The sequence below is a fragment of the Dasypus novemcinctus genome, chromosome 13 (assembly GCF_030445035.2).
Source record: "Dasypus novemcinctus isolate mDasNov1 chromosome 13, mDasNov1.1.hap2, whole genome shotgun sequence".
Lineage (NCBI taxonomy): Eukaryota > Metazoa > Chordata > Mammalia > Cingulata > Dasypodidae > Dasypus > Dasypus novemcinctus.
In genome coordinates this window covers 93,064,694-93,083,563 of record NC_080685.1, presented here as the reverse complement: position 1 = coordinate 93,083,563, position 18,870 = coordinate 93,064,694, and the positions used below count along the sequence as shown (strand labels likewise).

Sequence of the window (18,870 nt, the reverse complement as noted above, 5' to 3'; positions counted from 1 at the left end):
ACTGCTCAGCATAATGAAGTAACAGGAGTTTTCAGTTTTTGCACTGATAGCCTAAAATAGAGAATGTTGGAGTATGTGCTCAGGACAGAGAGAAGTGACAAAAAGAGGTTCAACAATATAGCTTCAGACCACGGACTAAGGAAAGGTAACTTCTGTAACACCCAATCTTAATTTTTAACTTTACATTGTATATATTTATATTACATGATATTTTTACTTAGGAGAAACGAACATGATAAGCACTCAAAATCTGGAAGCATTTGGATTAAAAATAATCAGTACTTTATCCATTAGGTAGAGACCTGAGGTCCAGTTGTTTAATCGTATCTGTGCCTGGGGTTAGTAGTGCAAGTTTGTGAACTTAATTAACAGTGAAGCCAGCTATTTGTTTTTAAGGTTTCCTGTTTTTTGCAACTATATCCTCTATAATTGCTAAATCTTTATGAAATGCTTTTTTTTTTTTTAACTTTACATTTATCAGTAATGTGTTTTTGGTGTTTTGGGGAGTGTAGGAGTGGAAGCCAGCTGATGAAAGGAAATGATAGCAGATGCTCTGGAGGCGTGAGATGGGTTTCAGTGATTAGAGCAGTGCTGTCCCAGAGAGCCTTGTGCAGTGATGGAATGTTCTAGAACTTCACTGTCTAAGACAGGGGTTCTTAACCTTTTTTGTTTCACAGACCCCTTTGCCAGTCAGGTGAAAACCACGGACCTCTTCTAATCTGCACTATACTGTATATTATTTAATAAATATGTCACACTTGCACTAATACATCCCTACAGGAATAGTGTTTTTTGAATTTCAATTCAAGCTCATGAACCCCTTGTTGAGAACCCCTGGTCTAAGACAAGAGCCACCAGCCACATATGCTTATTGAGTATTTAAAGTGTGGCCAATGCAACTAGGGACTGAATTTTCCATTTTATTGAAATTTAATTAATTTAAATTTAAATAACCATGTATAGCTAGTGACTATCTTCTAGGACAGCATGGAGTCTAGACAAAGTCAGGAACAGTGGGTGAAAATTAAATAATCAGAAGAATGTAAGCCTATTTTCTGTCATCCAGAAAACCCAGAGCTAGTAGAAAGGGTACTGGACTTCTGGTAAGTCCCATGGAATAGAAGCTTCAAATACTTTATTTAGTGATTTAAAGAAAAGGTGACTCTAAAATGTGGAAAGACTTGGAAACACTCAGGTAACATATATTGTATGAACATAGGGTTGTAAAATACATTTCTATGTTTGGACAAAAGGACTGCAAGGCTATGTATCAAAATGTTAACTTTGTGTGGTGTGATTATAAATAGTTTGTAGTTTTTCTTTACACATTCCACATTTTTTGGATTTTCTCCAGGAACAGGTATATCTGTTTTGGTTTTGTTTTAAAACTGATGGTTCATCCGGATGCTATTTTGAAGTATTAATGACCCAGGGCCTCCAATTTCCCTGTTTCCTTCCCCCAGTCAATTGATCAGGTAACTGAGTGTGACTCTGTGCCTATCGCTTCCAGGAAGATGTGAAGTGAGCAAGAAAGCAGAAGTTGTCTGCAAGATTTCCGGTACTTTGTTTGAGGGTATGAAAGGTTTGCAAAATGTTTAGAGAAATTTGGGGTTTGGGAGAAAAAGACCGGGGGTATGAAACTCCCCAAAGATAAAGTTTGAGAGAGAGATCTGTACATGCCACAGCGGGCGGCCAGAGTGGCTGTGGTCTTGGATAACCCCAGAGAGAAATGGCCGCGTGCAACACCGAGGGAGCTGAACGTATAAGCCTGGGTTTTCCTTCTTTACGAGAATGCCCCATGTCTCTAAGAACTGTCAGCCCTGAAGGTGTGAGACGGCAGCAACGAACTCGTCGGTGACACCTTGTGTGAAACCAAGTGTCCAACTCCCAGCACCCAGTGTCAGTCCCTTGAACGTCCTTAAATCCCCAGGGAGGGCGTGGAAGTCACAAGACGAAATAAAGTGGCATTTTACACCAGCAGGGCAGGAAAGATTTTACATTTAAAATGCATCGACATACATGTATTTTAAAGAAGAGATTCAGGGCGCAGAAAGAGGCTAATTTAAGCCCCCTCTTTGACAAGGAAAATATGAAGGAAAAGAATGAATTCAGCTTGAAGGAATACAGTTTGAATAAAAGGATACTGTGAAGCAATGGCATAGGCCTTGTTCTTACCTAGATGAGAAAAATGGATTTTCCCACTAAATATTTGCAGTGTTTTATGAGTCACAAAGCTCATCAGCTAGATGACTTAGGTTAAGTTTAAAGGTTTTCATTCAAGTCGTCCTTTACTTTCTCATGGATTCACCTTTTTGACATGGAATACATGCACAGAGTCTGCCTTTATTTTTAAAATAAATATACATTCTAACCCCAATATTCCTGCTTTCCTACTTTTTTCCTACTACTTCGAGATCAGTGAAAGATATTCTAGATTGTCTGAAGTCTTGAATATGGTTAGCATAGGTAGGAGCTTCTGAGAGTTCATGTATTCTACCTGTCAATTACTTAGTTGCGAAAACCAAAGTTCCAAAGAGCGAATATATTTTTTCCCCTTTCCCTTTCTTTTTCTCTCTGTGTCTTTTATTTTCCAATATTATAAAAACTCAGTATATTAGTCAGGATGCTCTAGGGAAACAGAATTAACAGGAGGTATCTGTCAATAGCATGAGATTTTATAAGAATCTCTCACGTCACTGTGGGGATGTACAAGTCCAGGTTCCACAGGCAGGCTGCAAACCAGGGGCCCCAGTAAAGATCCTTGATGAGTTTCCAGGAGACATTGGCTGTCCAAAGACAAGCTGGCAAATCCTCTCTGAATGCTGAAATCACTTTCCCTTTTAAGGCATTCAACTGAAAGAATAAAGCATCACTTATTGCTGACAGTCATCTCCCTGATTGACGTAGATGTAATCAGCTCTATACATAAACTCACTGGTGACTAAAGTCCATAAATGACAATTAGACCAGTGCTTGCTTGACCAAACAACTGAGACAATTACCTGGCTGAGTTGGCACAATAGCCTAACCATCATACTCAGTTTCATTCTGGTCTTTGGAAAAGGTTTGTCTGTCAATTTTCAAGATCACAATGGTGTGTAAAGGCTTATATTAAGAAAAGTACCCTTAAGAGTTTCTAATTCTAAACACAATGTAACAATCCATCTTTTATATTTATTTCTCATGCCCTGACTTAATGTATGGAGATTTGTTTTGCAACCTTTAAATAGGTACATTCTATTAACCAATTGGGGCTTTCAGATCGCTCAAAAATTCAGATAAATTTGTCTCAACCCATTTCATCCTCTTGCCCATTACCACCTAGGCAAATCTAAGGTCCAATCCATGATTTTAGCAAATTCATAATCTCATTTCTTCATGTCCTCATCTGCATTCATTCCTATAGCTACAAGACATAGGTTTTGCCCACTGCTTTGACCTGGTGCAAAATTCTGCGCCTTTCCAACTTCTACCGTAAATCTATTCATATCTTCAGGCCATTTGCTGAAAAAAAAAAATACACAGCTCACTTTTATGCACTGCTCACCTGTATGCCTTATATTCTGTCCCCCAAGTGCCCTATAGTATCTAACATTATCTTTTTAAAAAATACTTAGATGTCAATTAAGAAAAAACAAACAAACAAATAAAACCTACCACTAGCTTGGTGCAAAACCAGGCATCCCATCGAAGTCTCATGTGAAAATTAAAATTTTTAACATCGCAAACTTTTTGAACCTACCCTTAGAAATTCTGATTCATTACATCTAGGTTGAAATCTGAAAATAGGATTTTTATAAACTACTGGTATGTGTCCAATATATTCACCATGTCTTGCAACCATTGCCCTAGATGACAAATGAGTAAAGTCTTTCAATGTTTAAAAAATAAAAAATGTTGTATATCCTAGTTTTAATTCATCCAGTAGAAACAAATTTAAGCAACTCCCTATTTTTAACCCAATATTCTTTTCTGTTTTTTTTAAAAAGATTTTTATTTGTTCTCTCCCCCTGCCCCTTTTGTCTGTTCTCTGTGTCCGTTCACTGTGCGTTCTTCTGTGTCTGCTTGTATTCTCATTAGGCAGCTCTAGGAACTGATCCTGGGACCTTCCAGAGTGGGAGAGAAGCGATCGTTCTCTTGCACCACCTCAGCTCCCAATTCTGCTACTTATTGTGACTCCTCTGCGTCTTTTTTTCATTGCATCATCTTGCTGTGCCAGTTCTCCACATCAGCTGGCACTCCTGCGTGGGGTGGCACTTCTATGTGGGGCAGTAATCCTGTATGGGCTGGCACTCTGCATGGACCAGCTCACAGTACAGACCAGCTTGCCTTTACCAGGCTGCTGGGCATTGAACCCTGGACCTCCTGTATTGCAGACAGTAGCCTAACTGCTTGCGCCACATCCACTTCCCCCAATACATTCTTGAAAATATATTTGAAAGTCAAATGAGCAAAATTTGATAAGCAGTTTTCATAATTTAAGATATTTTCCCTTCAACCTCTCTTCATGATTTAAACTCTGTAGTACAGGCACAAAAATTATTACTGATATACAAGTAGAATAAAATAGAAAGTCCAGAATAGATACAACTAAATATAAATATGTTGTAAGTATAGGAAAAACTAGATAGCCCTTTGGGAAAAAATAGAATTAGATTTATTCTTCACATGATACACAAGAATACACACCAAATAGATGAAATATTGAATGTGAAAACTAAAATCATGCAAGCACTATGAGAAAATATGGTTTAATTCATCCATTACCTGGCATAGAGAAAGGCTTTCTATGACTTTAAAAAATCAAGATGCAATTGAAGAAAGAATGACGAAAGCACCATAAGAAAAGCTAGAGACCAATGACAAAATGTCACAAAATATTTGAAACATATGTCATAGATAAAAGGCTACTGTTACCAAATTAGAAAGGAACTCTTAAAAATTGAGGAAATAACAAAAATTCTAAAGGAAACTTGGCAAAATCCATGAATAAACAATTCAAAAAATTTTTATATAAATGGAGAAAACTGAAACCTTAACAAAATTGAGACTTCTAATCCATGAACACAGAGTAGCTTTCCATTTATTTAGATCTATTTATTTTCTCTCATGAATCTTTTGTAGTTTTCAGCATACACCTTGTGTACATTTTGTTAGATTTATCCCTAAGTTTTTCAGGCTATAGAAACTTAATTTTTAAGAATTTCAGTTACTAATTGTGCATTGCTAATATATATGGTAGAAATACAATTGATTTTTGTAAATTTACCTTGAATCCTGAGATGTGCTAGTTCTAGTAGCGTTTTTTGTAGGTTCTTTGAGATTTTACTGTAGATAATCATGCCATCTGTTAATAAAGAGATGTTTACTTCTTTCTTTCCAATCCATATGCCTTTTAATTCTTTTTCTTGCTTTATTGCACTGGCTAGGACCTTCAGTAAAATGCTAAAAAGAAAGGTAAGAGTGAAGTACTTAACTTGTTCCTGATCTTAGAGTGACATGATTTAACGTTTCCACCATAAAATATGATGTTATGTACATTTTTCTTACATGCCCATTATCAGGATTTTCCTTCCATTCCAAATTTGCTGAGAGTTTTTATTTTTAATCAGGAATGAGTGTGGAATTTTACTAAATACTTTTTCTGCATCTATTGAGACAATCATATATTGTTGTCAGTTATGTTAATAAGGTGAATTACATTGTGTGCCTTTCAAATATTAAACCGGGGTGGCATGAGTTATGTAACCCAAATTTAGACATGTTCGTGGTCTTAATCTGTGTTCCTGTGGGTGTAAATCCATTGTAAATGGGATTTCTTGAGGATGTTATGTTTAGTTAATGTGTGACCCAACTGAATGATGTTTGGTCTTAATTCAAATTTTTGGAGTCTTTTATAAACAGAGGAAATTCATTAATAGAGGAAGAAAGCCACAAGGAGGAGTCAGAAACTGGAAGTCAATAGAACCTGGAAGAGAAAGGAGAGGACATCTCAATGTGCAGTGACATGTAACAGAAAAGTCAAGGAAACATAAAACACCAGCAGCCAACCTCCGAATGACACAGTCTTCATGGAAAAAGTATCACTGCTAATGCCTTGATTTTGGACTTCTCCTAACCTCAAAACCAATAAATTCCTGTGAACCATACATTTCCATTGTTTAAGCCAATCCACTGTATGATATTTGTTTTAGCAGCTAGAAAAATAAGGTATAAAGCAACCTTGCAGTACTAGGTCATGATGCACTAGATTATGATGTATTATCATTTTTATATATTACTGGGTTCTGTTTATAATATTTTTTATAAGGATTATCACAAATGTGACCATGATAGATTAGTTTTCTTGTAGTTTGTTTGTCAAAATTTAGAATCAGGGAAATGTTGGCCTCATAAAATGAGTTCAGAAATAATCCCTTCTCCTGTACTTTTGAAAGAGTTTGTGTAAGATGGGTTTTATTTCTTCCTTAAATGCTTGGTAGAATTCACCAGTGAAACCATGTGACTTAGAGACTTTTGTGTTTGTGTGCATGAGTGGTGGGTGGGTGGATGGGTAGTTAAATTCTGAATTCAATTTCAGAATTTCTTAAAGTATTTCTCTAAGAGATATACTGCTATTCATGCTTTCTATTTCTTCTTGTGTCAGTTTTGTTAGCTGTGTTTTATAGATTTCCTCTAACTGTGAATTTATTGACATAAAATGTTTCATAATATGTCTTTATTATTTTTAATGTTGTTAGGATTTCTGGAAATATCTCCTCTTTCATTCCTGATACTAATAATTTGTTTTTCTCACTATTAAAAAAATTAATTATATAAATATGTATCAATTTATTGATCTTTCCAAAGAACCAGGATTGTTTTCATTCATTTTCTCTACTTTATTGATTTCATACCTTATATTTATTATGTTTATTATTTCCTTATTATTACCCACTTTGGATGTAATTTATTCTACTTTTGGCTTCTTAAGTAAGAAGCATGTATCACTGTATTTAAAAGTTTCTTTCTTTGTTAGTATAAGCATTTAGAACTATAAATTTCATGTTAAACATGGCTTTAGCTGTATCCCACAAATTTCAATATGCTGTGATTTCATTTTAATTCAATTAAAACTGTGATCTAATTTTGCTTGTGATTCATTATTTGCCCCATAGGCTATTTATTTATTTTTTTATTTTTTTAATTTTTTTATTTTTTATTGACTTTGTAATAATATTACATTAAAAATATATATGTGAGGTCCCATTCAACCCCACTCCCCCACCCCCCCTCTCCCCCCCCCCCCCAACAACACTCGTTCCCATCATCATGACACATCCATTGGATTTGGTAAGTACATCTTTGGGCACCTCTGCACCTCATATACATTGGTTCACATCATGGCCCATACTCTCCTCTATTCCATCATGTAGGCCCTGTGAGGATTTACAATGTCCGGTGATTACCTCTGAAGCACCATCCAGGGCAGCTCCATGTCCCGAAGACGCCTCCTCCTCTCATCTCTTCCTGCCTTTCCCCATACCCTTTGTCCATTATGTCCACTTTTCCCAATCCAATGCCACCTCTTCTATGTGGACACTGGATTGGTTGTGTCCATTGCACCTTTATGTCAAGAGGAGGCTCAGATTCCACCTGGATGCTGGATGCAATCCTCCCATTTTCAGTTGTAATCACTCTAGGCTCCATGGTGTGGTGGTTGTCCTTCTTCACCTCCATCTTAGCTGAGTGTGGTAAGTCCAATAAATCAGATTGTAGGTGCTGGAGTCTGTTGAGGCTCAGGATCTGGCTATCACATTGTCAGTCCAGAGATTCATATCCCCTAAATATATCTTAAACCCCAACATTAACTGCACCTCCAGCACATTAGCATGAAAGTCTTATGAAGGGAGATCCCATCTGAGTCCAGATTCATCACACATAAACACCATTTCCAAAGAGGGGCCATCTGCCCTGGTAGTTAACCCCATCGGCCATGACCATAACTCCCATGGGTCTCTTTAGCCCTCAAAGGAACCAATATCTGGGGGTTGTATCTGCTTTATCTGTCTCTCTGACTCTGCTCAGTTGTGCATGAGGGCAAACCTTCTGACAGCCTCCAGACTCTTTTTTAGAAACTCGTAACCATATAAACTCATTTCTCCTTTCCATTTCCCCCTTACTTCAGGTCAAACAGCATTTTAAAGTCATGGTATTTTATGTAGACATGGATATTCTGCTGATCCGCATTGAACCTTCCGTATAAGGTCATTTTCCAGTTGCATCATCAGTTGGTAGTTGATAGTGGTCCCTCGTTGCCAGGGAGGCTCATCCCCGGGTGTCATGTCCCACGCTGGGGGGAAGGCATTGCATTTACATGCTGAGTTTGGATTCGAGACTGGCCACATTTGAGTAACATGAAGGCTGACAGAAGGAAATTCCCAGGCACAAAGTTGCTCTAGGCCTTGTTATTATTTTGGGTTTATCAGCTCACAAGCATAGTCATTAGTATCAGGGGCTCACTGTTGAACCCTCACTCCCTCCCGGTCCCCACCACTGTACCTGGGAGACTGTCGCTGCTCCCCTAGGGACCACGACAGAGCACCACTGGCCAGGAACCCAGTACCCCCCCTACTGTGGTTTTTAATTGTTGCCACTATGAGTATATCCAAACATTACCATGCACCCTGGACATATGTTCTGTACAGCTCCCTGTCAGTCATATATCACCTGTCATTGGTATCCCATACCAGTATCCCTCCATTGCCATTGTTGAAACACTCTGTGATCCAGAACTCCCCGAAATTTGAAGCCCAATATAATGTCATGGTCCCTTACTAGGGAATGGCATATAGCGATGAGTTTAAAGGATAGATAAAGAACTTGGATAAAGTTAGATAAAGAACTTAGATAAAGAATGTTGACTTGAAAAAATTCCACATCCTATTTTTTTCTTTTTCCCCCCCCCCCCCCCCCTAATTATTCAGCTTTTCTTCACAGGAGTCCTAGACCACAGCAATGTATATATATAATATACAGCACTCCCACACATCCACCAGAAAACCTTTTCCCTTCCACAGTGATACTCTTACGCCCTATTCATATCATATTTACTTAAAGTGATGTACAGAGTCTGAGACATTAGCTTTCTAACAAGGTGACATCTGTGTTTACATTATGGTGCATACTTTAGGATACACAGTTCTTTACATTTTTAGTTATCCTATGTTTTACATTATGGTTTACATTATCAGTCTGTCATCTCCTATATGTTATGGTGTAATATTACATGTTTTATATCCATCCTTGTGTACTCTCAAGAAACTCCTCTCTTACCCCCCATTTACTTTGGTTCCACACATTTAACGTCCATTTTCCCTTCCACCTTGGTGCCCTCAGTGATAGCCAACCTCCGTTTCCTGAGGAGCCACTTCCAGAGATAGATGGAATAGTGTTCAGGGCCTAACTTGCTCAACTGCCCCAATGCCCTGGGAGCCACCCTTTCTCTCGAGGGATACAGTTCCCTCTATTTGATGGCATTAGTCCTCCCCAGGATGTGGGTCCACCCCCACTCTCACTACTTGGGTTTCTACCCCATGGTGTCACCCACTCTGGCAGAATGAGCATTTAGACATTCCCCAGGAGCCCGTCCTGCATCAGACCCTCCCCTCCGAGCATTCTAAACAGGTAACCCTCTTTATTATATTTTGATATGATTTTCTCGGCATTTTACTCTCCACCAACACCTGACCCTCTCCTGGTTCGTATGCTACCCCTCCCTCCCCCCACTTTTGGGCAACGTTACCCACCCGTCCCTCCCCAGCCACCCTCAAACCCGCAAAGCCCCAAGCAAAGGCAACCCCTTGCCCCCCTTTTATCTCTTCTTTGTGTTCATACTTACCACCATCTCGTCTTAAATTCCACCCCTGCAGACATCGGCTCATATCCTTCCTCCACCCTCCGATTTCCCCATAGGCTATTTAGATACCTTTTTAAAAATTAATATCTAGTTTGCTTCTATTGCACTTAGACATCATATAGTCTATATGATTTGAATTCTTACATTTACTGAGAGATATATAGTCTATCTAGGTGAAATTTTATGTGCATATGAAAAGAATGCTTATTCTGTTGTTGGGCTATAGTATTCCATAAATTTAAATTAAGTCAAGTTAGTTGATAATGTTTTTCAAGATTTCAATATTTTTACTGGTTATCTATCTGTCCCATCAATTGCTTAGTGAGAGGTTTCTAAATTTCCAACTATAATTGTTCAACCTACATATTAAATCAATTTTGACAGATTTTGTATTAAGTACTTTGAAATCTGGTTATTCAGTGTATTCACATTTAAGATTGTTATGTCTTCTTGATGAATGAACCTTTTTTTAACATTTATTTTTATTTATTTCTCTCCCCTTCCTGCCCCCCGCCTCAGTTGTCTGCTCTCTGTGTCCATTCACTGCATGTTCTTCTGTGACCGCTTCTATCCTTATCAGCGGCACTGGGAATCTGTGTCTCTTTTTGTTGCTTCATCTTGTTGTGTCAGCTCTCTGTGTGTGCAGCAGGCTGCACTTTCTTTCACGCTGGGCAGCTCTCCTTATGGGGTGCACTCCTTGCGTGTGGGGCTCCCCTACACTGGGGGATACCCGTGCGTGGCAGGGCAGTCCTTGCATGTGTCAGCACTGTGTGTGGGCCAGCTCCACACGGGTCAAGGAGGCCCAGGGTTTGAACTGCAGACCTCCTATGTGGCAGGCGAAGGCCCTCTCCATTGGGCCAAGTCTGCTTCCCTGATGATTGAAACTTTTGTCATTATGAAATGTTTCTCTTCAACATGGTCTTGTTCTAGTCCCAAAGTCTAATTTGTCTAATATCAATGTAGACAAAAGATTGTCATACATCTTTTTTTCACATTTTTACTCTTAATTTCTTTGTGTGTTACATTTGATGAGGATTTCCCATAGGTAGCATTTCATTGAATTTTTCTTTTTATCCAGTCTCACTATCTGTCTTTTAAATGAGGTTTGTATAGTAATTTATTTAATTATGTATAGTATAGTAATTTATGTATAGTAATTTATTTAATGTGATTATGTATAGTAATTTATTTAATGTGATCATTGATGTGTTTTGTTTAAATCTACTATCTTGCTATTTGTTTTCTCTCTTCCTTTCTTTAATCCTCTTTTCCTGATTTCTTTGGGATTGAGTATTTTTTTTAATAGTTTCATTTTTTCTCATTTGATTTTATTCCTATACCTCTTTGTTTTATTTTTTAAGCATTACTGTAGGTTTTACAAGATGTATCTTTAACTTATCACAGTCTACCTTAAGTAATATATACAAATTCGTGTATAGTGTAAAAACATTATAAAAGTATACTTCCATGTCCTTTTCCCAACATTTTTGTTTGTGTTGTCATACATTTTTTTCTTCACATGCTATACACCTGACAATATGTTGTTATTATTGCTTTTGCTTTAAACAGTAAGTTATCTCTCAAGGATATTAAAAACAGGAAACAGTCCCTTTATATTTATCCACAGTTTTACCATTACAGCATGTTCTAGATATAGATCCAAATTTCAGTCTGGAGGAATTTTCCTTCTGTCATGAGAACTTCTTTAGCTTTTCTTGTAATGCAGACCTGCTGGTGATTAATTCCTTCAATTTATATTTGTCAGAAAAAGTCTTTATTTTTGAACTATGTATTCACTGGATAAACAATTATGGGTTAGCAGTTTTTTCTTTAGGTATTTAAAAACTGTCCATCTAATATCTTCTGGCTTGCATAGTTTCTGATGAGAAGTCTGTCATAATTCTTATTTTTGCTCATTGGTACTTACCTATTTTTTTCCCTTTTAAGATTTTTTTCTCTACACCTGAGTTTCATCTGTTTTATTATGTGTCTTGGTGTGATATTTTTAGGTTTATTTTGCTTTGGGCTTTTGAGTTTCTTAGATCTGTGGGTTTGTACTCTTCATCAAATTTGTAAAAATTCCAGCTACTCTTTCTTGAGTTTTTTTTCAAACATTTCCCCTCATGCTCTATTCAACCTTTCAGTGTTTTCCCTATCTGTGCTTTATTATTACAGTTCTATTGCTAAGTTGAGCTATCTTTTCTTTTGAAACAGCTAATCTCATGTTATTTCCATCCAATGTATTTTTCATTTCAAACATTGTATTTTTCATCTCCTCAAGGTTCTGTTTGGAACTTTAAAATAGCTTCTATTTTTTTTCCTCACCATCCTAAAATTTTTCTCTACCTTTATGTACATGTGGAGCATATTTATAGTAGCTATTTTAATGTACTTGTCTACCATTTTATCATTTCTGTTTACTTGTATATCTAGTAAGGTTTTTTATTGTACATTGGATAGTGTGTATTTTATGTTGCTGCTTGCTGATTTTTTTTGTACTCCTTTAAAAATTATTGGAATTTTTTTCTCTGTTTTGTAGCTTTATTTGAGAGGTTCAGAATAGCCTTTGATTTAGAGTTAATTTAGCCCCAGTGCTAAGGCAATACCCGTATAGTATACTGCTGGATGCCCATGTATTATGAAGTTTTTCCACTCTAGCGAGTGAGAGCAGAAATTATTCCAAGCCTTGTTCGAGCTCCAAGAATTTTCTACCTGTGTCTTTCTGGTGATTGTTTTCCTGGCTTTAGGCTGTTTCTTCTTATACTTGTGCAGATTGGTATTCAGTCAAATATTGAGAATACCTTTCTTTAGATCTCTATGTAACTCCCTCCTCTTTGATACTTTCCCTGAAAATTCTAGCCTCCTTGGCTACATCTTGGTCTCCTCAATTTGTTGAAACTGCAGGGCTCTGTTCCATCTCTGGTAACTATCTCCAGGCAGTAAGAAGTTGCTGTGGTAAAGCACACCCCGATTTTTTTCTTTTTTCTCAAGTATCCAGTTTCTGTGTAGCCTTTTGTATAATAGCTGACTCAAAGTGACCTTTAGACAGATTTCTGGAGCTCTTTTTGCATGTAGTTCTTACTACTCTGGTACTCTACCCAGAAAATTCCACCCACCTCTGACTCCCCGAATGCAATCTCTTTCTCTTAAGCACCATGAAATCACCATGGTCTGCATGGCTTTTCCTTTCCTCTATTGAAATCCGAAGTGTGCTTCTAGGCAAAGAGCCAGGGCAAAAGTATGGCTCAACTAAATTCTGTCCATTATTTCTGGGACCAGAGACCTGCTCTGGTTGTTAATGGTGTTTGAAAACACTTCTTTATTTATTTTATCTAGTTTACTTGTTGTTTATGATAGTAATGAAAATCTGGAACTAGTTATTTTGTTTGCCTGGAAGTGAAAATGTGAATTGCTGAAGTTTTGAGTTTGGTTCCTTTTATAATATGGCTAATCCTGTATACTTTGTCTTGCTTCTTGCCTTATAATTTCTATTATCTTTGAGCATTGTAAACATCCTTAATTTAAAGTCATTTTCAAATATTTCTATTATCTGTATTTCTTCAGATGTAATTTTTCTAGTTCACTGTATTGGCTTTCTTCCTACCCCAGTGCTTTGTCTCCTCTTGTAGATTAGAAATTTTTACTGTGAACTCTCCTTCATTGGGAGTTGTTTCCATGGGAATCAAGTATGTTGGCTTGTAGAGGTTTCCCTGCATGGCAGGAGCACATTTGACCCAGCCAGGGCCCCAAGAGTTTCTGGTTTTTATCAGTTGGGGTTTTCCACTCTGCCTAATGCAAATTCACACCTCATCTAACCTTAGCAAGGCTCAGAGATGGGTTTCCTAACTCCTCCCCCCCACCCCTGGTTAGTTGACTAGTAACTTTGCTGCCTCACTGACTTAGTGGGCAGAATACTCTTGTTTCCATTTCATGGACTGGCTCTCAGATTTATGAGAGGGCCTGTTTGTCAGTGTTGTCTGTAACTTTGGACTCAAATTCAGAACACTGGTATGTGTTCAAACCATGGCCCCTTGAGGATTTACCTCATTCTGATTCCTCTATGGGTCACTGGGTTTAGCTCTTGCTCACCACTTGATTTTGATTTTTTTTTTTTCATTTTTTCCTACCTGGGGATTTCCCTTTCTTAATTTCTAGCTTAGCTGTGTATTTAAAAAGTTAATTTGGTTTTATTATATCCAGTTTTACTAATTATTTGGTATGGAGTAGGGAAGCTTCCAAAATCATAGTGATATGATAGTCCATCATAGTGATGTGTGTAATACATATTGATGTAAGCATATTGCTGAGAAGTGCATCACACTGCGTATGAAGTCATATATTTTCCTGATTCATAGATGGTCTTCAACTTTTGAAGAATATACTATTTATTTTATGTGTTGGAACATCTAGTATGTGAATATATTCTTTTTTTTTTATTCATTTTTTAAAAAAATATTACATTAAAAAAATATGAGGTCCCCATTCACCCCTGCCGCTCCCACCCCACCACTCCCCCCACAGCAACACTCTCCCCCATCATCATGACACATCCATTGCATTTGGTGAGTACATCTCTGGGCATCCCTGCACCTCATGGTCAATGGTCCACATCATAGCCCATACTCTCCCACGTTCCATCCAGTGGGCCATGGGAGGATCTACAATGTCTGGTAATTGTCCCTGCAGCACCACCCAGGACAATTCCAAGTCCCGAAAATGCCTCCACATCTCATCTCTTCCTCCCATTCCCTGCACCCAGCAGCTACCATGGTCACTTTTTCCACACCAATGCCACATTTTCTTGGTTATTAACCACAATAGTTCATGAATAGAATATCATTAGGTCCACTCTAATCCTTACTGTATTCCTCCTTCCTGTGGACCTTGGCTTGGTTGTGTCCATTCCACATCTATGTCAAGAGGGGGCTTAGATTCCACATGGATACTGGATGCAATCTTCCTGCTTTCAGTTGTAGGCACTCTAGGCTCCATGGTGTGGTGGTTGACATTCTTCAACTCCATGTTAGCTGAGTGGGGTAAGTCCAATATATCAGAGTGTAGGAGCTGAAGTCTGTTGAGGCTCAGGGCGTGGTTATCATATTGTCAGTCCAGAGATTCAAATCCCCTAGATATATCTTAAACTCCAGAACCAACTACAATTACAGTAAAGTAGAATGAAAGGCTTGTGAAAAGAGATCACATCTGAGTCCAGTCCAGTATGTGAATATATTCTTTACTCATTTAATTGTAAGAACCCTAAAGGCATGGGGTATGTTATTACTATATGTACTATCCAGGACTCGCAATACAACATCAGCCTAATATGGTGTTGAATAAGTATTTGTTGAAAAGAACACAAGAAGCTTTTAAATATTTAATTATGAATTTGTATTATTTAATTCAGTTTCTTTTGAAATGAAACTCAGGATAAAATTCATCCTTTTTCTGTGATTCAAGACAATTGCTAAATATTTAAGTACGTAAGTTATTCCTCAACTAGTAGCTACTTTTTATTTTTGCCATTAGTCTGATCACATAATATAGCATTTAAAAAAATAAATGAGAAATAATACCTACTGAAAGAAGCAATGCTTTAATTAGCTAGAGTGGGAAGTGCCAAAATAGATCCAATCCTTTAAATTTATCTATCATCAAGTGATTCAGACATACAAAGATGTAGAGCAGAATGGTATGATAAACAATGAGCAACCAGCATAAGAAACAAAACTTTACAAATGAGGGTGGAGTCAGGGAGGAATGAGTAGCAGCACTCTCAGTAGAGCAGACTGTTACTGGATTACCACGAAGCAGTGCTGGGACTCTGGGGCCATAGCACAGCAGATGCAGAGGTGGGGAAATCCTTCTGTGAAGAGGCAGGAGCTGGTCAGCATCCTGAAACCTTTTCACACTTGCCTGTAATTATACAAGGGGTGGATGTCTCTCAGAGGGCTTATGCCGTGTGGGAATTGAAAAGGCAACCGTCTAGCTGGAGAGTTCAGAATTAGTTGGAAGCATTCCATTCCTCCTTTCTTCAAGAAAACCCCTAGAGACCCACAGCTGGAAATTTATAAAATCGGATTGTCCCAGAGTTCCCTGAAGCAGATGGGACATCTTGTTGCCTTCTGCAAAGAATGAATCATTTGGAAAAGTTGGGAATCTGGATAGTCATTTAGGGGAGTTTTAAAGGAAGGGACACAAGGAACATGACACTAATTTGAAAAACTTGAGGAGCATGGTAGATGAATGACTGATGTGGGTGCTTTAGTCCTCTGTTAGTCTTTTAGGGAACCTCTCTCCAGAAGGATCCCTGGAGAGCAAGTAGAAAGAGGTGGGAGTGTGTTCTAGGAGTGCGAGGGCCTCAGCACTGAGGAGGACATCCTTGATGGGATTTGTTGCCTAATTGAAGACCGTGTGCAATCTTCATCCCACAGACGAATCCTTCTTCAGAGAGAGGGTATGAAAGAAGCATGTAAAAGAAAAAACTCAATGTGTATATTGATAAAAACTTAAAGCACCCAAATATCTGCAATTTCCATGAAACTCTGATGTAGATGAACATTTATTCCATAAAAGAAAGAGGAAGATCAGTAGTGACAATGGTGATTTTCCAGAACCAGATAAAGATATTCCTGAAGATGATGAGTCTTGAGCATTTTGGCACCTGTAAAACGAAAGTTTAACTATCAACAAAGTGTTCGACCTAAGCAAGGGCTTAGCCTGGGTTCCTGTGCCCAGGTGAGAGTGCCACTGTACTGAGTTTCCTGTGATTTGGGATCCCACTCACAGCCTCCCATGAACACGTTCACTTCCATCTCTTTGCCTACTCTAGTAATTTATTCCTCTTTGGGACTGAATTTCCCTTAGGATTCCTGGCCCTATTCTTACCCCAATATGACTCTTTCCAGGACACCAACGTAGAACACTCACACAGAGCCCAGGCCCCAGGAAGATCTCACTGGTGACTCTCCAACCCTGCAGCCATGAATGGGGTCCTGATCTCTCATACACCCATTGGTGCTGACTCTTGCAGTCTGTGCCAGGCTGGTTCTGCATGGCTCTTCTTCTTGTCCCACATACACTTGGACCACACCATGAGCCTGTCCAGCACCTGGGCCTGACCCCCCTACTGCTCCCCAATCACTTCCTACCTCTTGCACGGTCACCTACAGGTATCTAAGCTGTAGAGCTGAGCTCTGGAGGTTAGTGAGAACCATATACTGCCTGTAGATGAAATTGGGAGGGAGACCATGACAGAAAACCTCATCCAGGCCAATCACTGCACTGGCTCTGTCATATTTCTCTTTGAAGGATACTCTGGAACCATCCTTTACACAGGTGATTTTCTATATACACAGTCCATGCTGAAGGAGCCAGCTCTGCAATTGAGGAAGTGGATCCATGATCCATATCTTATACTTAGACAATACCAATTACAAGCCAGCCCGAGTTCTTCCTTCCCAACAAGAAGCTGCCCATCAGATTATCAGTCTCATTCAAAAGCCACAGTGTAATAAGAAGATTGGACTCTACAATCTGGGAAAGGAGTCACTGCTGGAGTAGCTGGTTTTGGAGTTTTAGACCTGGGTGGTATTGAGTCCTTGGTGCTTGGAGTTGGTGCATCTGCAGGGTCTGGCAGGGATGTTCAGGGTGGAGAAGGCTGACCACATTCATGCCATGGACTGTATGGAATCTGTCATTCTACCATGGTGCATTTGAACCAGACCCACCCTACCACTGATATCCTTCTTAAAAGCTGGGAAGTCCACAGATCCTACCCTGTCAGCCACAACATCCTTCCTCTGACCATTCATCCTGCTCAGAGCTTTGGCCTTTGTGGCAGCACTGAAGCTTTGCCAGGTGATGCACATTGCCAGTGGACAGCCTTATAGAGACTACTTTCAGACATCCTGAGCCCTGGTGCAAACTCTGTATAGCAACATACAAGTTCATCCTCTAGAAAACAGAGCTTTCTCTGGCTGCTGAAAAGGAAGCTAAAGAGGTCAAAAATCCAGAGTGTGGGATTTAAATCCCTTGAAGAAAATGTTCATCAATTTCAGACTGACTGAGACTCAAAGGAGATGAAGAAAGAGAAGCTTTTTCCTGGCCTGGGAACCTTGAGAAACAGACTCCTCTCCACACTTTACAGACAAAGAAGCAGCTGTTCCAGACCCTGCAGCAAAGAAGGGAATGGGCCAGTCCCTTTTTGTGAGTCCCATGAGATGGTAACTGTATTGATTGCCCCTTGGGGTTTTCCTTGCAGTTAAGGTTTACAGATGAGGAGTTTTTCTTTCCAGAAACTGGGAAGGAAATTGGTTTAGGGCCCACTTGGAATTCAGTTGTGACAATGATTGCCCAGCAACTACAGGGAACCAAAGTGTCCATGTGGCCTTATCTCACAGCAGCAATGTTGTCCCTCTGAGTTCAGGGGTCTGGGACTAAAATTTCTCCTGCCTCCAGTGAATTTTATTCAGGAAGAGTTCTCTTCCAAGAGCTTTGACCAGCAAATGGAAAAATACCATAGAACCCTAGCTGAAGTACAGAGGAAAGTGCAGAATGGAAACCTTGTTTGATCTAGGAGGAGAGTTTTGAAGCTAGTGGGTGGTGGCAGGTGGAGAGAGTTTGTCTTGGGCCTTACTTTCCAATTTTCACAGGATCCCTATGGGCTCATCCTGGAGTAGCATTTTCCAAAGTACGTTCAATGGGATCCTTAGTTTTGTAGTTGCGTATGTTGAGAAACACATTAAAACTTCTGAGAAGCTTCTGAGAATTTCTACAGCAATTTAATCTATTTAACTTTGTTCAATACAGTGTTTCTCAAACTTTTTTGAGCATGCAACCCTCTTATGTGGGTACAGAACAGAGAAAGAGTCTGAATAAAAAAGGATCAGATTTTCTCCCATTGTTATTTTATATGCCATGTCTCATACCCCATATCCCCTTCTCCTGCTTCCCAGACAAACGTCCCTGGTAGT

At 38.9% G+C, this 18,870-nt stretch overlaps 1 pseudogene; it reads left to right on the top strand.

Moving 5' to 3' along the window:
• Positions 1 to 16,878: 16,878 nt before the first annotated feature.
• Positions 16,879 to 18,468, top strand: LOC101439097 (5' exonuclease Apollo-like; annotated as a pseudogene).
• The last annotated feature ends 402 nt before the right edge of the window (positions 18,469 to 18,870 follow it).